At 46.0% G+C, this 19254-nt stretch overlaps 8 non-coding genes across 8 annotated transcripts; all 8 read right to left on the minus strand.

Annotated features, from left to right (window-relative positions):
* Positions 1-169: 169 nt before the first annotated feature.
* Positions 170-360, minus strand: LOC130330839 (U2 spliceosomal RNA). Its single transcript, XR_008873881.1, has one exon. It is a non-coding gene; the product is annotated as a U2 spliceosomal RNA (small nuclear RNA).
* Positions 361-2454: 2094 nt separating this feature from the next.
* LOC130330797 (U2 spliceosomal RNA) lies at positions 2455-2642 on the minus strand. Its single transcript, XR_008873857.1, has one exon. It is a non-coding gene; the product is annotated as a U2 spliceosomal RNA (small nuclear RNA).
* A 3630-nt stretch (positions 2643-6272) lies between these two features.
* LOC130330840 (U2 spliceosomal RNA) lies at positions 6273-6463 on the minus strand. The gene has a single exon (XR_008873882.1). It is a non-coding gene; the product is annotated as a U2 spliceosomal RNA (small nuclear RNA).
* Positions 6464-8548: 2085 nt separating this feature from the next.
* On the minus strand, positions 8549-8739 carry LOC130330841 (U2 spliceosomal RNA). Its single transcript, XR_008873883.1, has one exon. It is a non-coding gene; the product is annotated as a U2 spliceosomal RNA (small nuclear RNA).
* Positions 8740-10826: 2087 nt separating this feature from the next.
* LOC130330843 (U2 spliceosomal RNA) lies at positions 10827-11017 on the minus strand. The gene has a single exon (XR_008873885.1). It is a non-coding gene; the product is annotated as a U2 spliceosomal RNA (small nuclear RNA).
* Positions 11018-13110: 2093 nt separating this feature from the next.
* LOC130330844 (U2 spliceosomal RNA) lies at positions 13111-13301 on the minus strand. Its single transcript, XR_008873886.1, has one exon. It is a non-coding gene; the product is annotated as a U2 spliceosomal RNA (small nuclear RNA).
* Positions 13302-15396: 2095 nt separating this feature from the next.
* Positions 15397-15587, minus strand: LOC130330846 (U2 spliceosomal RNA). Its single transcript, XR_008873887.1, has one exon. It is a non-coding gene; the product is annotated as a U2 spliceosomal RNA (small nuclear RNA).
* Positions 15588-17673: 2086 nt separating this feature from the next.
* Positions 17674-17864, minus strand: LOC130330847 (U2 spliceosomal RNA). The gene has a single exon (XR_008873888.1). It is a non-coding gene; the product is annotated as a U2 spliceosomal RNA (small nuclear RNA).
* Positions 17865-19254: the final 1390 nt, after the last annotated feature.

Raw genomic sequence — 19254 nt, forward strand, 5'->3', positions numbered from 1 at the left:
GCTCCAACAGCGGCCAGACACAAGCAGAAGCAGAAGCAGCAGAAGCAGCAGCAGCACCACCTTTTGTTTTTTGGCTGCAGCAGCAGCAAGGCCCACAGGGCTGGCTAGCTGGCTAGCCAGCAAGCAGGTAGCAATGAAAGTAGGAATCTTTCTTTTTAACCCTGTAAGGGGGTGGTGCACTGTACCCGAAGATACTGCCATATCGGGTCAATGCATAGGGCGACGGAAGCAAGCTTCGAAATCGGCCCCCGTTCTCAAAAATCCATTTAATATATGGTCCCCAGATAGGGGACGTATCAGATATTAAACTGATAAGAACAGATACTACACTTGATCTTAGCCAAAAGGCCGAGAAGCGATAACCGTGAAAGGGGCGGGCCCAACAAGGTGCCCTTCATGGGCACTATCACTGCTTGCTGTCAGGGAGGCTGCCAGACAATTTTCCATGCACACTCTGGGCTGGGGGGCAGTCAACCACCAGTACACACAGCAGAACCTAAACCCATACCATTATTGCTAAGCAGCAAGACAGGGGCCCATTGCACTCCCACGGGGCCTTTTTAAATGCAATCCATAACCCGGATTTGCCAGGAACCCTTCTTACTCCTCCTACTTGCATGTGACACTGGGCTTAGGATCTGCATAGGAAACACACACACAAGCACACACCTACCTTTGTTGCCTGCAGATGCCTCCTTGGCTGTCCCCAAACGGTATCAAACCAACACCCACGGGAAGCTGTAAGCATAGAGGACATGCCTGCACCCCATTGGACTTACCTGTGTGGGTTAAATCCGGGTTATTTGACAACCTATGGCGGTGATGGTTCTGCTCAGGCAGAGCAGTGCTGATGCTCCTCATAAAGCTGTCGCTGCTGTGAAGGTTCTAGGTGACATCACAAATCCCTATGGTTACATACACAACAAAGCTGGGTTGTTGTTGTTTACACTCTGCAAGGCCTGTGGAAGTGAGTGACATCATAGCACTGTAGTTCTGAGGGTTCTAGATGGATGCAACAATCTCCTGTTGCTTCTATGAAGGCCATAATAGACGACATCACCAAACAGCTCCATAGTCACATACACAGCAAAGGAGAGATGTTGTTTACACCTAGTGATGTCAGTGGTATTGAGTGACATCACAGCACAGTGCTAAGGCTCCTGGGCCTGGACACAGCAGCGGCTGCAATATCTCAACGGAGAATACGTTTATATATATGTGTGTGTGTGCGCGTATATATATATATATATATATATATATATATATATATATATATATATTTCTCCGCCGAAATCACTTTTAAACCCATTTCCACCTTTTTTTCCCTTCTCTTCCTCTTACTTTTTTTTCACGTTTTTTTACGTTTTTCTCCTTTTCGCCTCTTTTCTGGGCGTATTATTCTTCTTTTTCTTCTTTTTTTTCGTCTAATGCATACCCCATCAGTGCAGCAATGCTTATTCAATACCGCCAGCAGATGGAGACACTGGGGGATAATTTTCTAAGGATTTATACTGATTTTTCCTGTCTGAATTTGTCGCACAGAAAGTAGCAGGCCAAATATGTGTGACATTTCTGCGACTTTAGCTTCTAGAGCATTTTTACAACATTATACATAGGTGCTGAATACATAAAAAGCGACTGTTCAGCGACAGACAAGTCGCATCGGCTGAAAGTAGGCCAGAATGTCAGTCCATGTTGGAGCAGGTTTAGATACAGTCTAAAGTATAGATCTCAAAGTCTGTGCACAGAATTTAGCAAGGGCCTCGCACCTTCTGATGCATCAGGTAGGTGCACAATAGCATAGCCTAACCCTCTGTACTTTGGTCTATATTGATGCGGGACATAGACAGCCAGCTGATGACCAATCCATTAGTGCAATGGATGGCTGGAAGCATTTGTCTTTGCCTTTGCAATACCACAGAAGCAATGCATGGTCAATGTACAGCAATGACACACCTGTGTGAACAGCCAGGAGACCCCCCCCCCCCCCCATGTTATGTTACATAGTTACATAGTTAGTACGGTCGAAAAAAGACATATGTCCATCAAGTTCAACCAGGGAATTAAGGGGTAGGGGTGTGGCGCGATATTGGGGAAGGGATGAGATTTTATATTTCTTCATAAGCATTAATCTTATTTTGTCAATTAGGAACATTCAGCACCCACCCGCTATCAAGGCAGCTGCCTATCATGTCATGCCCTACCTGCACAGGTGTGCTGGCTACTCAAATGATCCAATTAAGGAGGCCATTTAGTCAGCAGCAGCAGAAGTCCTGTGCCTGGACGCTCCAACAGCGGCCAGACACAAGCAGAAGCAGAAGCAGCAGAAGCAGCAGCAGCACCACCTTTTGTTTTTTGGCTGCAGCAGCAGCAAGGCCCACAGGGCTGGCTAGCTGGCTAGCCAGCAAGCAGGTAGCAATGAAAGTAGGAATCTTTCTTTTTAACCCTGTAAGGGGGTGGTGCACTGTACCCGAAGATACTGCCATATCGGGTCAATGCATAGGGCGACGGAAGCAAGCTTCGAAATCGGCCCCCGTTCTCAAAAATCCATTTAATATATGGTCCCCAGATAGGGGACGTATCAGATATTAAACTGATAAGAACAGATTTTTTAAGTTAGCCCTCAGAACTCACTCAGAGTTCCAAGATCTTATTTGGAACTCAATTTTGTGTTCATCATCAGGTAACATGTTTTTATTTCTTTTCTTAAACACTAATGAAACAAAATAGAACATTTAAAAACAAAATAAGAAACAACATAAAATAGCAAAACCAAACATTACTTTCTAATTAAGCAAAACCAAATTAGAAGGTCATCCCCTTCCTCCATGCAAACACCATTAGAAAGTCTATCAGTCCTCGACTGATATTGCCATTTGCTATATCTTTCTTAACTTGAGACGCTAACCAGCCTGGAATTTTATACGTTTCAACAAAACGGTTCATGTCTGCCTTGAAAGAAAAATAGACTTTATCCCGAGCTTCTTCCTCCCGGTTCTTCAAGCCTATCTTTAGATCCATCATATCTTTGTCAAACGTTTTTCTTTCTGCTTCCGACAAATTTTCCAACAAACCACCAAGCACACCAAAATACTGCACTGGCACATACACTTCCTCCTCTCTCTTCTTCTTCTGCTCTGTAGGTCTTCTAGTTGGAACCTGCTCCACTTCTGGTTCTTTCACTTCAGCTGGTTCCTCTCTGCTTCTTTTTACAGCTTCCTTTTTCTCTGAATTTTTCTCAGACTTTTTCTTAGGACACGAGCCAAGCAGATGGCCCTCCTCACCACACAGATGGCATTTCCTTTTCTTTTGACAATTTTCCACGTCGTGACCCTCCTCTTGACACTTGAAACACCACAAAAACGTGCAATCCTCCTTTCTGTGACCGTACTGTTTACATTTGCGGCAAAAATCTTGCATGCCAGAAAAATACAGATCCCCGTTCACAGAACCAATTTTAAACCGTCCTGGGGGGATCACTAACTTGCCATCTGCCATTTTAAATTTCACATGGAACCTCCACTTGGTGGTCCATAGTCCATATTGATTAAATACCTTGCCTTTAGGCAGAACACTGTCACAGAATCGAGACAAAAAGGTAACGATATCCTCCTCCGAAGTATATGGGCTATACATCCTTATAGTCACCAATCGTTCTCTACGTGGGAAATGTGGAACTATCTCCACCCCTTCCAAAACCGGACATACCTTCTTTTGCTGCAATATGTTCCAAAATGACTCATAGTCCTCTTCAGAAGCCAGCACCACGTCGTAGTATCCACTTCTGGGAAACTCAAGCATGGATAGGATTTGCTCCCTCTTGACTTCCAGCAACTTAAACAGCACTTCTTCCACGACAAAGACAAGGCCTCTTTCCTTCTTCCGGACATCGAGCAGGGAAATACGAACTCCATTCCGAAGTCTCGCAAAAGGCGGCACGCCTTCCGAAGAAAAACCGCAATCTTCCTCCATGTCCATGATGTCCAGACACCTCCCCCACCGAAGTAGGTAGGTGGGGATCGCCTCCCGTTGTCTGGGGACTAAGCCGGCTCCCTGATAGCAGCAGGGGGGTGAAGTCCCTCCGTTAAGAAGGACGATCCCCCCAGGCAAAGGAGCCGGGTACCCCAGACACCCTCTGGCCAGACCAAGTGAGCAGAACTACACTTGATCTTAGCCAAAAGGCCGAGAAGCGATAACCGTGAAAGGGGCGGGCCCAACAAGGTGCCCTTCATGGGCACTATCACTGCTTGCTGTCAGGGAGGCTGCCAGACAATTTTCCATGCACACTCTGGGCTGGGGGGCAGTCAACCACCAGTACACACAGCAGAACCTAAACCCATACCATTATTGCTAAGCAGCAAGACAGGGGCCCATTGCACTCCCACGGGGCCTTTTTAAATGCAATCCATAACCCGGATTTGCCAGGAACCCTTCTTACTCCTCCTACTTGCATGTGACACTGGGCTTAGGATCTGCATAGGAAACACACACACAAGCACACACCTACCTTTGTTGCCTGCAGATGCCTCCTTGGCTGTCCCCAAACGGTATCAAACCAACACCCACGGGAAGCTGTAAGCATAGAGGACATGCCTGCACCCCATTGGACTTACCTGTGTGGGTTAAACCCGGGTTATGTGACAACCTATGGCGGTGATGGTTCTGCTCAGGCAGAGCAGTGCTGATGCTCCTCATAAAGCTGTCGCTGCTGTGAAGGTTCTAGGTGACATCACAAATCCCTATGGTTACATACACAACAAAGCTGGGTTGTTGTTGTTTACACTCTGCAAGGCCTGTGGAAGTGAGTGACATCATAGCACTGTAGTTCTGAGGGTTCTAGATGGATGCAACAATCTCCTGTTGCTTCTATGAAGGCCATAATAGACGACATCACCAAACAGCTCCATAGTCACATACACAGCAAAGGAGAGATGTTGTTTACACCTAGTGATGTCAGTGGTATTGAGTGACATCACAGCACAGTGCTAAGGCTCCTGGGCCTGGACACAGCAGCGGCTGCAATATCTCAACGGAGAATACGTTTATATATATGTGTGTGTGTGCGCGTATATATATATATATATATATATATATATATTTCTCCGCCGAAATCACTTTTAAACCCATTTCCACCTTTTTTTCCCTTCTCTTCCTCTTACTTTTTTTTCACGTTTTTTTACGTTTTTCTCCTTTTCGCCTCTTTTCTGGGCGTATTATTCTTCTTTTTCTTCTTTTTTTTCGTCTAATGCATACCCCATCAGTGCAGCGATGCTTATTCAATACCGCCAGCAGATGGAGACACTGGGGGATAATTTTCTAAGGATTTATACTGATTTTTCCTGTCTGAATTTGTCGCACAGAAAGTTGCAGGCCAAATATGTGTGACATTTCTGCGACTTTAGCTTCTAGAGCATTTTTACAACATTATACATAGGTGCTGAATACATAAAAAGCGACTGTTCAGCGACAGACAAGTCGCATCGGCTGAAAGTAGGCCAGAATGTCAGTCCATGTTGGAGCAGGTTTAGATACAGTCTAAAGTATAGATCTCAAAGTCTGTGCACAGAATTTAGCAAGGGCCTCGCACCTTCTGATGCATCAGGTAGGTGCACAATAGCATAGCCTAACCCTCTGTACTTTGGTCTATATTGATGCGGGACATAGACAGCCAGCTGATGACCAATCCATTAGTGCAATGGATGGCTGGAAGCATTTGTCTTTGCCTTTGCAATACCACAGAAGCAATGCATGGTCAATGTACAGCAATGACACACCTGTGTGAACAGCCAGGAGACCCCCCCCCCCCCCCATGTTATGTTACATAGTTACATAGTTAGTACGGTCGAAAAAAGACATATGTCCATCAAGTTCAACCAGGGAATTAAGGGGTAGGGGTGTGGCGCGATATTGGGGAAGGGATGAGATTTTATATTTCTTCATAAGCATTAATCTTATTTTGTCAATTAGGAACATTCAGCACCCACCCGCTATCAAGGCAGCTGCCTATCATGTCATGCCCTACCTGCACAGGTGTGCTGGCTACTCAAATGATCCAATTAAGGAGGCCATTTAGTCAGCAGCAGCAGAAGTCCTGTGCCTGGACGCTCCAACAGCGGCCAGACACAAGCAGAAGCAGAAGCAGCAGAAGCAGCAGCAGCACCACCTTTTGTTTTTTGGCTGCAGCAGCAGCAAGGCCCACAGGGCTGGCTAGCTGGCTAGCCAGCAAGCAGGTAGCAATGAAAGTAGGAATCTTTCTTTTTAACCCTGTAAGGGGGTGGTGCACTGTACCCGAAGATACTGCCATATCGGGTCAATGCATAGGGCGACGGAAGCAAGCTTCGAAATCGGCCCCCGTTCTCAAAAATCCATTTAATATATGGTCCCCAGATAGGGGACGTATCAGATATTAAACTGATAAGAACAGATACTACACTTGATCTTAGCCAAAAGGCCGAGAAGCGATAACCGTGAAAGGGGTGGGCCCAACAAGGTGCCCTTCATGGGCACTATCACTGCTTGCTGTCAGGGAGGCTGCCAGACAATTTTCCATGCACACTCTGGGCTGGGGGGCAGTCAACCACCAGTACACACAGCAGAACCTAAACCCATACCATTATTGCTAAGCAGCAAGACAGGGGCCCATTGCACTCCCACGGGGCCTTTTTAAATGCAATCCATAACCCGGATTTGCCAGGAACCCTTCTTACTCCTCCTACTTGCATGTGACACTGGGCTTAGGATCTGCATAGGAAACACACACACAAGCACACACCTACCTTTGTTGCCTGCAGATGCCTCCTTGGCTGTCCCCAAACGGTATCAAACCAACACCCACGGGAAGCTGTAAGCATAGAGGACATGCCTGCACCCCATTGGACTTACCTGTGTGGGTTAAACCCGGGTTATTTGACAACCTATGGCGGTGATGGTTCTGCTCAGGCAGAGCAGTGCTGATGCTCCTCATAAAGCTGTCGCTGCTGTGAAGGTTCTAGGTGACATCACAAATCCCTATGGTTACATACACAACAAAGCTGGGTTGTTGTTGTTTACACTCTGCAAGGCCTGTGGAAGTGAGTGACATCATAGCACTGTAGTTCTGAGGGTTCTAGATGGATGCAACAATCTCCTGTTGCTTCTATGAAGGCCATAATAGACGACATCACCAAACAGCTCCATAGTCACATACACAGCAAAGGAGAGATGTTGTTTACACCTAGTGATGTCAGTGGTATTGAGTGACATCACAGCACAGTGCTAAGGCTCCTGGGCCTGGACACAGCAGCGGCTGCAATATCTCAACGGAGAATACGTTTATATATATGTGTGTGTGTGCGCGTATATATAAATATATATATATATATATATATATATATATTTCTCCGCCGAAATCACTTTTAAACCCATTTCCACCTTTTTTTCCCTTCTCTTCCTCTTACTTTTTTTTCACGTTTTTTTACGTTTTTCTCCTTTTCGCCTCTTTTCTGGGCGTATTATTCTTCTTTTTCTTCTTTTTTTTCGTCTAATGCATACCCCATCAGTGCAGCAATGCTTATTCAATACCGCCAGCAGATGGAGACACTGGGGGATAATTTTCTAAGGATTTATACTGATTTTTCCTGTCTGAATTTGTCGCACAGAAAGTTGCAGGCCAAATATGTGTGACATTTCTGCGACTTTAGCTTCTAGAGCATTTTTACAACATTATACATAGGTGCTGAATACATAAAAAGCGACTGTTCAGCGACAGACAAGTCGCATCGGCTGAAAGTAGGCCAGAATGTCAGTCCATGTTGGAGCAGGTTTAGATACAGTCTAAAGTATAGATCTCAAAGTCTGTGCACAGAATTTAGCAAGGGCCTCGCACCTTCTGATGCATCAGGTAGGTGCACAATAGCATAGCCTAACCCTCTGTACTTTGGTCTATATTGATGCGGGACATAGACAGCCAGCTGATGACCAATCCATTAGTGCAATGGATGGCTGGAAGCATTTGTCTTTGCCTTTGCAATACCACAGAAGCAATGCATGGTCAATGTACAGCAATGACACACCTGTGTGAACAGCCAGGAGACCCCCCCCCCCCCCCCCATGTTATGTTACATAGTTACATAGTTAGTACGGTCGAAAAAAGACATATGTCCATCAAGTTCAACCAGGGAATTAAGGGGTAGGGGTGTGGCGCGATATTGGGGAAGGGATGAGATTTTATATTTCTTCATAAGCATTAATCTTATTTTGTCAATTAGGAACATTCAGCACCCACCCGCTATCAAGGCAGCTGCCTATCATGTCATGCCCTACCTGCACAGGTGTGCTGGCTACTCAAATGATCCAATTAAGGAGGCCATTTAGTCAGCAGCAGCAGAAGTCCTGTGCCTGGACGCTCCAACAGCGGCCAGACACAAGCAGAAGCAGAAGCAGCAGAAGCAGCAGCACCACCTTTTGTTTTTTGGCTGCAGCAGCAGCAAGGCCCACAGGGCTGGCTAGCTGGCTAGCCAGCAAGCAGGTAGCAATGAAAGTAGGAATCTTTCTTTTTAACCCTGTAAGGGGGTGGTGCACTGTACCCGAAGATACTGCCATATCGGGTCAATGCATAGGGCGACGGAAGCAAGCTTCGAAATCGGCCCCCGTTCTCAAAAATCCATTTAATATATGGTCCCCAGATAGGGGACGTATCAGATATTAAACTGATAAGAACAGATACTACACTTGATCTTAGCCAAAAGGCCGAGAAGCGATAACCGTGAAAGGGGCGGGCCCAACAAGGTGCCCTTCATGGGCACTATCACTGCTTGCTGTCAGGGAGGCTGCCAGACAATTTTCCATGCACACTCTGGGCTGGGGGGCAGTCAACCACCAGTACACACAGCAGAACCTAAACCCATACCATTATTGCTAAGCAGCAAGACAGGGGCCCATTGCACTCCCACGGGGCCTTTTTAAATGCAATCCATAACCCGGATTTGCCAGGAACCCTTCTTACTCCTCCTACTTGCATGTGACACTGGGCTTAGGATCTGCATAGGAAACACACACACAAGCACACACCTACCTTTGTTGCCTGCAGATGCCTCCTTGGCTGTCCCCAAACGGTATCAAACCAACACCCACGGGAAGCTGTAAGCATAGAGGACATGCCTGCACCCCATTGGACTTACCTGTGTGGGTTAAACCCGGGTTATTTGACAACCTATGGCGGTGATGGTTCTGCTCAGGCAGAGCAGTGCTGATGCTCCTCATAAAGCTGTCGCTGCTGTGAAGGTTCTAGGTGACATCACAAATCCCTATGGTTACATACACAACAAAGCTGGGTTGTTGTTGTTTACACTCTGCAAGGCCTGTGGAAGTGAGTGACATCATAGCACTGTAGTTCTGAGGGTTCTAGATGGATGCAACAATCTCCTGTTGCTTCTATGAAGGCCATAATAGACGACATCACCAAACAGCTCCATAGTCACATACACAGCAAAGGAGAGATGTTGTTTACACCTAGTGATGTCAGTGGTATTGAGTGACATCACAGCACAGTGCTAAGGCTCCTGGGCCTGGACACAGCAGCGGCTGCAATATCTCAACGGAGAATACGTTTATATATATGTGTGTGTGTGCGCGTATATATATATATATATATATATATATATATATATATATATTTCTCCGCCGAAATCACTTTTAAACCCATTTCCACCTTTTTTTCCCTTCTCTTCCTCTTACTTTTTTTTCACGTTTTTTTACGTTTTTCTCCTTTTCGCCTCTTTTCTGGGCGTATTATTCTTCTTTTTCTTCTTTTTTTTCGTCTAATGCATACCCCATCAGTGCAGCAATGCTTATTCAATACCGCCAGCAGATGGAGACACTGGGGGATAATTTTCTAAGGATTTATACTGATTTTTCCTGTCTGAATTTGTCGCACAGAAAGTTGCAGGCCAAATATGTGTGACATTTCTGCGACTTTAGCTTCTAGAGCATTTTTACAACATTATACATAGGTGCTGAATACATAAAAAGCGACTGTTCAGCGACAGACAAGTCGCATCGGCTGAAAGTAGGCCAGAATGTCAGTCCATGTTGGAGCAGGTTTAGATACAGTCTAAAGTATAGATCTCAAAGTCTGTGCACAGAATTTAGCAAGGGCCTCGCACCTTCTGATGCATCAGGTAGGTGCACAATAGCATAGCCTAACCCTCTGTACTTTGGTCTATATTGATGCGGGACATAGACAGCCAGCTGATGACCAATCCATTAGTGCAATGGATGGCTGGAAGCATTTGTCTTTGCCTTTGCAATACCACAGAAGCAATGCATGGTCAATGTACAGCAATGACACACCTGTGTGAACAGCCAGGAGACCCCCCCCCCCCCCATGTTATGTTACATAGTTACATAGTTAGTACGGTCGAAAAAAGACATATGTCCATCAAGTTCAACCAGGGAATTAAGGGGTAGGGGTGTGGCGCGATATTGGGGAAGGGATGAGATTTTATATTTCTTCATAAGCATTAATCTTATTTTGTCAATTAGGAACATTCAGCACCCACCCGCTATCAAGGCAGCTGCCTATCATGTCATGCCCTACCTGCACAGGTGTGCTGGCTACTCAAATGATCCAATTAAGGAGGCCATTTAGTCAGCAGCAGCAGAAGTCCTGTGCCTGGACGCTCCAACAGCGGCCAGACACAAGCAGAAGCAGAAGCAGCAGAAGCAGCAGCAGCACCACCTTTTGTTTTTTGGCTGCAGCAGCAGCAAGGCCCACAGGGCTGGCTAGCTGGCTAGCCAGCAAGCAGGTAGCAATGAAAGTAGGAATCTTTCTTTTTAACCCTGTAAGGGGGTGGTGCACTGTACCCGAAGATACTGCCATATCGGGTCAATGCATAGGGCGACGGAAGCAAGCTTCGAAATCGGCCCCCGTTCTCAAAAATCCATTTAATATATGGTCCCCAGATAGGGGACGTATCAGATATTAAACTGATAAGAACAGATACTACACTTGATCTTAGCCAAAAGGCCGAGAAGCGATAACCGTGAAAGGGGCGGGCCCAACAAGGTGCCCTTCATGGGCACTATCACTGCTTGCTGTCAGGGAGGCTGCCAGACAATTTTCCATGCACACTCTGGGCTGGGGGGCAGTCAACCACCAGTACACACAGCAGAACCTAAACCCATACCATTATTGCTAAGCAGCAAGACAGGGGCCCATTGCACTCCCACGGGGCCTTTTTAAATGCAATCCATAACCCGGATTTGCCAGGAACCCTTCTTACTCCTCCTACTTGCATGTGACACTGGGCTTAGGATCTGCATAGGAAACACACACACAAGCACACACCTACCTTTGTTGCCTGCAGATGCCTCCTTGGCTGTCCCCAAACGGTATCAAACCAACACCCACGGGAAGCTGTAAGCATAGAGGACATGCCTGCACCCCATTGGACTTACCTGTGTGGGTTAAACCCGGGTTATTTGACAACCTATGGCGGTGATGGTTCTGCTCAGGCAGAGCAGTGCTGATGCTCCTCATAAAGCTGTCGCTGCTGTGAAGGTTCTAGGTGACATCACAAATCCCTATGGTTACATACACAACAAAGCTGGGTTGTTGTTGTTTACACTCTGCAAGGCCTGTGGAAGTGAGTGACATCATAGCACTGTAGTTCTGAGGGTTCTAGATGGATGCAACAATCTCCTGTTGCTTCTATGAAGGCCGTAATAGACGACATCACCAAACAGCTCCATAGTCACATACACAGCAAAGGAGAGATGTTGTTTACACCTAGTGATGTCAGTGGTATTGAGTGACATCACAGCACAGTGCTAAGGCTCCTGGGCCTGGACACAGCAGCGGCTGCAATATCTCAACGGAGAATACGTTTATATATATGTGTGTGTGTGCGCGTATATATATATATATATATATATATATATATATATATATATATATTTCTCCGCCGAAATCACTTTTAAACCCATTTCCACCTTTTTTTCCCTTCTCTTCCTCTTACTTTTTTTTCACGTTTTTTACGTTTTTCTCCTTTTCGCCTCTTTTCTGGGCGTATTATTCTTCTTTTTCTTCTTTTTTTTCGTCTAATGCATACCCCATCAGTGCAGCAATGCTTATTCAATACCGCCAGCAGATGGAGACACTGGGGGATAATTTTCTAAGGATTTATACTGATTTTTCCTGTCTGAATTTGTCGCACAGAAAGTTGCAGGCCAAATATGTGTGACATTTCTGCGACTTTAGCTTCTAGAGCATTTTTACAACATTATACATAGGTGCTGAATACATAAAAAGCGACTGTTCAGCGACAGACAAGTCGCATCGGCTGAAAGTAGGCCAGAATGTCAGTCCATGTTGGAGCAGGTTTAGATACAGTCTAAAGTATAGATCTCAAAGTCTGTGCACAGAATTTAGCAAGGGCCTCGCACCTTCTGATGCATCAGGTAGGTGCACAATAGCATAGCCTAACCCTCTGTACTTTGGTCTATATTGATGCGGGACATAGACAGCCAGCTGATGACCAATCCATTAGTGCAATGGATGGCTGGAAGCATTTGTCTTTGCCTTTGCAATACCACAGAAGCAATGCATGGTCAATGTACAGCAATGACACACCTGTGTGAACAGCCAGGAGACCCCCCCCCCCCCCCCCATGTTATGTTACATAGTTACATAGTTAGTACGGTCGAAAAAAGACATATGTCCATCAAGTTCAACCAGGGAATTAAGGGGTAGGGGTGTGGCGCGATATTGGGGAAGGGATGAGATTTTATATTTCTTCATAAGCATTAATCTTATTTTGTCAATTAGGAACATTCAGCACCCACCCGCTATCAAGGCAGCTGCCTATCATGTCATGCCCTACCTGCACAGGTGTGCTGGCTACTCAAATGATCCAATTAAGGAGGCTATTTAGTCAGCAGCAGCAGAAGTCCTGTGCCTGGACGCTCCAACAGCGGCCAGACACAAGCAGAAGCAGAAGCAGCAGAAGCAGCAGCAGCACCACCTTTTGTTTTTTGGCTGCAGCAGCAGCAAGGCCCACAGGGCTGGCTAGCTGGCTAGCCAGCAAGCAGGTAGCAATGAAAGTAGGAATCTTTCTTTTTAACCCTGTAAGGGGGTGGTGCACTGTACCCGAAGATACTGCCATATCGGGTCAATGCATAGGGCGACGGAAGCAAGCTTCGAAATCGGCCCCCGTTCTCAAAAATCCATTTAATATATGGTCCCCAGATAGGGGACGTATCAGATATTAAACTGATAAGAACAGATACTACACTTGATCTTAGCCAAAAGGCCGAGAAGCGATAACCGTGAAAGGGGCGGGCCCAACAAGGTGCCCTTCATGGGCACTATCACTGCTTGCTGTCAGGGAGGCTGCCAGACAATTTTCCATGCACACTCTGGGCTGGGGGGCAGTCAACCACCAGTACACACAGCAGAACCTAAACCCATACCATTATTGCTAAGCAGCAAGACAGGGGCCCATTGCACTCCCACGGGGCCTTTTTAAATGCAATCCATAACCCGGATTTGCCAGGAACCCTTCTTACTCCTCCTACTTGCATGTGACACTGGGCTTAGGATCTGCATAGGAAACACACACACAAGCACACACCTACCTTTGTTGCCTGCAGATGCCTCCTTGGCTGTCCCCAAACGGTATCAAACCAACACCCACGGGAAGCTGTAAGCATAGAGGACATGCCTGCACCCCATTGGACTTACCTGTGTGGGTTAAACCCGGGTTATTTGACAACCTATGGCGGTGATGGTTCTGCTCAGGCAGAGCAGTGCTGATGCTCCTCATAAAGCTGTCGCTGCTGTGAAGGTTCTAGGTGACATCACAAATCCCTATGGTTACATACACAACAAAGCTGGGTTGTTGTTGTTTACACTCTGCAAGGCCTGTGGAAGTGAGTGACATCATAGCACTGTAGTTCTGAGGGTTCTAGATGGATGCAACAATCTCCTGTTGCTTCTATGAAGGCCATAATAGACGACATCACCAAACAGCTCCATAGTCACATACACAGCAAAGGAGAGATGTTGTTTACACCTAGTGATGTCAGTGGTATTGAGTGACATCACAGCACAGTGCTAAGGCTCCTGGGCCTGGACACAGCAGCGGCTGCAATATCTCAACGGAGAATACGTTTATATATATGTGTGTGTGTGCGCGTATATATATATATATATATATATATATATATATATATATATATATATTTCTCCGCCGAAATCACTTTTAAACCCATTTCCACCTTTTTTTCCCTTCTCTTCCTCTTACTTTTTTTTCACGTTTTTTTACGTTTTTCTCCTTTTCGCCTCTTTTCTGGGCGTATTATTCTTCTTTTTCTTCTTTTTTTTCGTCTAATGCATACCCCATCAGTGCAGCAATGCTTATTCAATACCGCCAGCAGATGGAGACACTGGGGGATAATTTTCTAAGGATTTATACTGATTTTTCCTGTCTGAATTTGTCGCACAGAAAGTTGCAGGCCAAATATGTGTGACATTTCTGCGACTTTAGCTTCTAGAGCATTTTTACAACATTATACATAGGTGCTGAATACATAAAAAGCGACTGTTCAGCGACAGACAAGTCGCATCGGCTGAAAGTAGGCCAGAATGTCAGTCCATGTTGGAGCAGGTTTAGATACAGTCTAAAGTATAGATCTCAAAGTCTGTGCACAGAATTTAGCAAGGGCCTCGCACCTTCTGATGCATCAGGTAGGTGCACAATAGCATAGCCTAACCCTCTGTACTTTGGTCTATATTGATGCGGGACATAGACAGCCAGCTGATGACCAATCCATTAGTGCAATGGATGGCTGGAAGCATTTGTCTTTGCCTTTGCAATACCACAGAAGCAATGCATGGTCAATGTACAGCAATGACACACCTGTGTGAACAGCCAGGAGACCCCCCCCCCCCCCCCATGTTATGTTACATAGTTACATAGTTAGTACGGTCGAAAAAAGACATATGTCCATCAAGTTCAACCAGGGAATTAAGGGGTAGGGGTGTGGCGCGATATTGGGGAAGGGATGAGATTTTATATTTCTTCATAAGCATTAATCTTATTTTGTCAATTAGGAACATTCAGCACCCACCCGCTATCAAGGCAGCTGCCTATCATGTCATGCCCTACCTGCACAGGTGTGCTGGCTACTCAAATGATCCAATTAAGGAGGCCATTTAGTCAGCAGCAGCAGAAGTCCTGTGCCTGGACGCTCCAACAGCGGCCAGACACAAGCAGAAGCAGAAGCAGCAGAAGCAGCAGCAGCACCACCTTTTGTTTTTTGGCTGCAGCAGCAGCAAGGCCCACAGGGCTGGCTAGCTGGCTAGCCAGCAAGCAGGTAGCAATGAAAGTAGGAATCTTTCTTTTTAACCCTGTAAGGGGGTGGTGCACTGTACCCGAAGATACTGCCATATCGGGTCAATGCATAGGGCGACGGAAGCAAGCTTCGAAATCGGCCCCCGTTCTCAAAAATCCATTTAATATATGGTCCCCAGATAGGGGACGTATCAGATATTAAACTGATAAGAACAGATACTACACTTGATCTTAGCCAAAAGGCCGAGAAGCGATAACCGTGAAAGGGGCGGGCCCAACAAGGTGCCCTTCATGGGCACTATCACTGCTTGCTGTCAGGGAGGCTGCCAGACAATTTTCCATGCACACTCTGGGCTGGGGGGCAGTCAACCACCAGTACACACAGCAGAACCTAAACCCATACCATTATTGCTAAGCAGCAAGACAGGGGCCCATTGCACTCCCACGGGGCCTTTTTAAATGCAATCCATAACCCGGATTTGCCAGGAACCCTTCTTACTCCTCCTACTTGCATGTGACACTGGGCTTAGGATCTGCATAGGAAACACACACACAAGCACACACCTACCTTTGTTGCCTGCAGATGCCTCCTTGGCTGTCCCCAAACGGTATCAAACCAACACCCACGGGAAGCTGTAAGCATAGAGGACATGCCTGCACCCCATTGGACTTACCTGTGTGGGTTAAACCCGGGTTATTTGACAACCTATGGCGGTGATGGTTCTGCTCAGGCAGAGCAGTGCTGATGCTCCTCATAAAGCTGTCGCTGCTGTGAAGGTTCTAGGTGACATCACAAATCCCTATGGTTACATACACAACAAAGCTGGGTTGTTGTTGTTTACACTCTGCAAGGCCTGTGGAAGTGAGTGACATCATAGCACTGTAGTTCTGAGGGTTCTAGATGGATGCAACAATCTCCTGTTGCTTCTATGAAGGCCATAATAGACGACATCACCAAACAGCTCCATAGTCACATACACAGCAAAGGAGAGATGTTGTTTACACCTAGTGATGTCAGTGGTATTGAGTGACATCACAGCACAGTGCTAAGGCTCCTGGGCCTGGACACAGCAGCGGCTGCAATATCTCAACGGAGAATACGTTTATATATATGTGTGTGTGTGCGCGTATATATATATATATATATATATATATATATATATATATTTCTCCGCCGAAATCACTTTTAAACCCATTTCCACCTTTTTTTCCCTTCTCTTCCTCTTACTTTTTTTTCACGTTTTTTTACGTTTTTCTCCTTTTCGCCTCTTTTCTGGGCGTATTATTCTTCTTTTTCTTCTTTTTTTTCGTCTAATGCATACCCCATCAGTGCAGCAATGCTTATTCAATACCACCAGCAGATGGAGACACTGGGGGATAATTTTCTAAGGATTTATACTGATTTTTCCTGTCTGAATTTGTCGCACAGAAAGTTGCAGGCCAAATATGTGTGACATTTCTGCGACTTTAGCTTCTAGAGCATTTTTACAACATTATACATAGGTGCTGAATACATAAAAAGCGACTGTTCAGCGACAGACAAGTCGCATCGGCTGAAAGTAGGCCAGAATGTCAGTCCATGTTGGAGCAGGTTTAGATACAGTCTAAAGTATAGATCTCAAAGTCTGTGCACAGAATTTAGCAAGGGCCTCGCACCTTCTGATGCATCAGGTAGGTGCACAATAGCATAGCCTAACCCTCTGTACTTTGGTCTATATTGATGCGGGACATAGACAGCCAGCTGATGACCAATCCATTAGTGCAATGGATGGCTGGAAGCATTTGTCTTTGCCTTTGCAATACCACAGAAGCAATGCATGGTCAATGTACAGCAATGACACACCTGTGTGAACAGCCAGGAGACCCCCCCCCCCCCCCATGTTATGTTACATAGTTACATAGTTAGTACGGTCGAAAAAAGACATATGTCCATCAAGTTCAACCAGGGAATTAAGGGGTAGGGGTGTGGCGCGATATTGGGGAAGGGATGAGATTTTATATTTCTTCATAAGCATTAATCTTATTTTGTCAATTAGGAACATTCAGCACCCACCCGCTATCAAGGCAGCTGCCTATCATGTCATGCCCTACCTGCACAGGTGTGCTGGCTACTCAAATGATCCAATTAAGGAGGCTATTTAGTCAGCAGCAGCAGAAGTCCTGTGCCTGGACGCTCCAACAGCGGCCAGACACAAGCAGAAGCAGAAGCAGCAGAAGCAGCAGCAGCACCACCTTTTGTTTTTTGGCTGCAGCAGCAGCAAGGCCCACAGGGCTGGCTAGCTGGCTAGCCAGCAAGCAGGTAGCAATGAAAGTAGGAATCTTTCTTTTTAACCCTGTAAGGGGGTGGTGCACTGTACCCGAAGATACTGCCATATCGGGTCAATGCATAGGGCGACGGAAGCAAGCTTCGAAATCGGCCCCCGTTCTCAAAAATCCATTTAATATATGGTCCCCAGATAGGGGACGTATCAGATATTAAACTGATAAGAACAGATACTACACTTGATCTTAGCCAAAAGGCCGAGAAGCGATAACCGTGAAAGGGGCGGGCCCAACAAGGTGCCCTTCATGGGCACTATCACTGCTTGCTGTCAGGGAGGCTGCCAGACAATTTTCCATGCACACTCTGGGCTGGGGGGCAGTCAACCACCAGTACACACAGCAGAACCTAAACCCATACCATTATTGCTAAGCAGCAAGACAGGGGCCCATTGCACTCCCACGGGGCCTTTTTAAATGCAATCCATAACCCGGATTTGCCAGGAACCCTTCTTACTCCTCCTACTTGCATGTGACACTGGGCTTAGGATCTGCATAGGAAACACACACACAAGCACACACCTACCTTTGTTGCCTGCAGATGCCTCCTTGGCTGTCCCCAAACGGTATCAAACCAACACCCACGGGAAGCTGTAAGCATAGAGGACATGCCTGCACCCCATTGGACTTACCTGTGTGGGTTAAACCCGGGTTATTTGACAACCTATGGCGGTGATGGTTCTGCTCAGGCAGAGCAGTGCTGATGCTCCTCATAAAGCTGTCGCTGCTGTGAAGGTTCTAGGTGACATCACAAATCCCTATGGTTACATACACAACAAAGCTGGGTTGTTGTTGTTTACACTCTGCAAGGCCTGTGGAAGTGAGTGACATCATAGCACTGTAGTTCTGAGGGTTCTAGATGGATGCAACAATCTCCTGTTGCTTCTATGAAGGCCATAATAGACGACATCACCAAACAGCTCCATAGTCACATACACAGCAAAGGAGAGATGTTGTTTACACCTAGTGATGTCAGTGGTATTGAGTGACATCACAGCACAGTGCTAAGGCTCCTGGGCCTGGACACAGCAGCGGCTGCAATATCTCAACGGAGAATACGTTTATATATATGTGTGTGTGTGCGCGTATATATATATATATATATATATATATATATATATATATTTCTCCGCCGAAATCACTTTTAAACCCATTTCCACCTTTTTTTCCCTTCTCTTCCTCTTACTTTTTTTTCACGTTTTTTTACGTTTTTCTCCTTTTCGCCTCTTTTCTGGGCGTATTATTCTTCTTTTTCTTCTTTTTTTTTCGTCTAATGCATACCCCATCAGTGCAGCAATGCTTATTCAATACCGCCAGCAGATGGAGACACTGGGGGATAATTTTCTAAGGATTTATACTGATTTTTCCTGTCTGAATTTGTCGCACAGAAAGTTGCAGGCCAAATATGTGTGACATTTCTGCGACTTTAGCTTCTAGAGCATTTTTACAACATTATACATAGGTGCTGAATACATAAAAAGCGACTGTTCAGCGACAGACAAGTCGCATCGGCTGAAAGTAGGCCAGAATGTCAGTCCATGTTGGAGCAGGTTTAGATACAGTCTAAAGTATAGATCTCAAAGTCTGTGCACAGAATTTAGCA

This window comes from Hyla sarda, unplaced genomic scaffold, assembly GCF_029499605.1.
Source record: "Hyla sarda isolate aHylSar1 unplaced genomic scaffold, aHylSar1.hap1 scaffold_340, whole genome shotgun sequence".
NCBI classification, from domain to species: Eukaryota; Metazoa; Chordata; class Amphibia; order Anura; family Hylidae; genus Hyla; species Hyla sarda.